The sequence below is a fragment of the Cavia porcellus genome, unplaced genomic scaffold, assembly GCF_034190915.1.
Source record: "Cavia porcellus strain 051 isolate PalLab524CR breed Dunkin Hartley unplaced genomic scaffold, mCavPor4.1 scaffold_372, whole genome shotgun sequence".
Classification (NCBI taxonomy): Eukaryota; Metazoa; Chordata; class Mammalia; order Rodentia; family Caviidae; genus Cavia; species Cavia porcellus.
In genome coordinates this window covers 65,001-67,500 of record NW_026947855.1, presented here as the reverse complement: position 1 = coordinate 67,500, position 2,500 = coordinate 65,001, and the positions used below count along the sequence as shown (strand labels likewise).

The 2,500-nt window shown below is 75.7% G+C and overlaps 1 non-coding gene across 1 annotated transcript; it reads left to right on the top strand.

The window, feature by feature from the left end:
- Positions 1 to 1,061: 1,061 nt before the first annotated feature.
- Positions 1,062 to 1,214, top strand: LOC134475176 (5.8S ribosomal RNA). Its single transcript, XR_010046168.1, has one exon. It is a non-coding gene; the product is annotated as a 5.8S ribosomal RNA (ribosomal RNA).
- The last annotated feature ends 1,286 nt before the right edge of the window (positions 1,215 to 2,500 follow it).

The window sequence follows — 2,500 nt, the reverse complement described above, 5'->3', positions numbered from 1 at the left end:
GGCGGGAGTGTCCGTGACCCGCGTGTGCGCCTTGGGTGGGCGTGGCGTGCGAAGGGCGTGCGGGCCGGTGTCTGTCGGTCGCGCCGCTCTCCCCCTGACCCTCCTCCCCGCCGCCTCTGGCGCCGTGTCCGCTGGGTCGGCGTCGTGTCGGGGCGCGCGTGGGAGGACTGGGGGCAGGCGGGAGGGCGGGCGGGGTCGGCTGGCCCGGCCGCCCGCCCGCCCGCCGCCCGTCTCTTCCTCCGGGCCGCCGTGGCCGCGCTCCCGCTCCCGCTTCTGCACGTGTGCGTTCGCTCCGTGCTTCCGCGCGTCTGCCCTCCCTCTCCAGGTACCTAGCGCGTCCCGGCGCGGAGGTTTAAAGACCCCTTGGGGGGGGTGGTCACCCCGCCGGCCTTGGGGTCTGGCCGGCGGGGTCGCGCTGGGGGCTCCTGGGGGCCCGTGTCGGGGGTTTGGGCGGGAAGGACTTTGGACGTGAGAAGTCGGCACGTCGGGGGCGTTGGTCCCCGATGCCGCTGTGCTCTCTTCTCCGCGCCGGTCCTCCCGCCTCCCCGCCCCTCCCCCTGCCCCCACGCGTGTGTACTCTTTCCCCGCCCGCCTCTCCTCGGTTTGGGGCGGGGCGCCGCGCGCCGCTGACGTCTCCGGGCGTCCCGGCCGGGTTCGGGGGTATACCCGGCCGGTCGTCGGGGCCGTGTTGGCGTTGGGCGCGGGCCCTCCCTTTCCGTTGAGGGGGAAGGTGGTGGGGATCCCCCCCCCCGGGCGCCTGTGGGGTCGGTCCTTCCGTCCCCGTGCGCTCGTCCGCTCCGCTGCGGGCCGTGGCGCCGGGCTCGGTGGGTTGCCGAAGAGCCCCGTCTCAGCGCGTGATAGACGCGCTCTCGTGGCCCCTAACCCTCGGAGTTTCTGGTGTCGTTCTGTTCTTTCTTGCTGGCCGGCCCGAGGCGACCCCGTCTGCCCCGTGCGGGCGTGGAAGTGTCGCGCCAGCGTCGGGGGTGCTTGTGGGGAGGTGGAACGTTCCTCTCCCCCTCGCACGTCTGAAAAAAGAAAAAAAAAGCGAAACGCTCACGTACGACTCTTAGCGGTGGATCACTCGGCTCGTGCGTCGATGAAGAACGCAGCTAGCTGCGAGAATTAATGTGAATTGCAGGACACATTGATCATCGACACTTCGAACGCACTTGCGGCCCCGGGTTCCTCCCGGGGCTACGCCTGTCTGAGCGTCGCTTGCCGATCAATCGCGACCCGCGGGTTGTCCCCCGGGGTCGCGCGGCTGGGGGCTTCCTCGTAGGGCCCGCTTTGGCGTGCCCTCCGTCCCCCTAAGTGCAGACCCGGTCGGCGCGCGCCTGCCTCGCCTCGCCGGCCGCCGCCCCCCCGAGCTCAGCGCCCCCCCCCCAGCCCCCGTCGCCCGTCGGCGTGCGCGTTGGGGGGGGTGGTGGTGGCCCGGAGGGGGGAGCCGCGCGTCGCGTGGTGCGGTGCCGCCGTCGGCCGCCGCCCTCGCGCAGAGAGGGAGCGGTGTTCGGAAGAGAGAGGGGCGAGCGAGAGTGGCGTGCCCGAGGTGTCGGTGTCGGGGAGGGCGGCGGTCCGGGGTCCGGGGTTGCGGGGTCGCGGCTCGCGGTGAGCCCGCGGGCCCCCCCCCCGCGCCGTCCCGTGTCCGCCGCCCCCTGGCCGCGGTCCCTCCCGGTGGAGGAGGGGTCCCTCGCGCCGCACGCGGGTCCCGGAGAAATGTGTGCCCCCCCCCGCCGGGGTCGGCCTCGCGTCGAGGCCCGTGGCGCGTGTGAGGCCGCGCCCCCCGGGGTCCGCGTTGCCCCGGCGGCGGCCCGCGGGACGCCTCGGCGTCGTTCGCCGTCGCGCGCTGCGCCCCGGGGCCGCGCGTGGTCTCGCCGCGCTCCCCCGTCAGTGGGTTGGGTCCCGAGGCCCCGCCTCCCCTCGGCGGGAGGCGGACGGTGTGGGGGTCGAGGCGGCCGTGGTCGGTCGCCGGCCGGCCGGCTGCGCTGAGGGGTCGGGTGGCGTCTCGGTCGTCGCCGCCCGTGCCGCGCCGCGCCGCGCGTGCCGTGCCCGTCGTCTCCCCCCCACGTTGCCGCTCGGCGGGGTGGTGCGGTCGGTTCGAGCCCGGTGTCCCTCCGGCTCCGTGCCCTCCTGGCTCGCCCGGTCTCCGGCTCCACCGCGTCGCCCTTGTCTACTCCTCGTCTCCGTCCGCTTCCCTCCCCGCCCCCCTCCGCCGCCACCGCTTCGGGGCGCGTGGCGACGTGTGGCGGTGGTGGTGGGGTGGGTCGCGTTCGGGACGGTGGGGGAAGGCGGGCCCGCGGTGCCCGGGACCGCGCGGGCGGGCGTCATCGGGTGTGCCGTGGCCTCTCCCGCGCCGCCCCTCCACCTCGGGGTTCGCGCGGCGCACCGTGCTGCGCCGCGCCGCGTCCTTCCCCCGCTCCGCCTCTCTCTCTCTCTCTCCTCCGGCCGCCGGCCTCCTCCTCTCCCCGCTGTGGGGTTTTTCCGGCACTCACTCCCGGGTGAG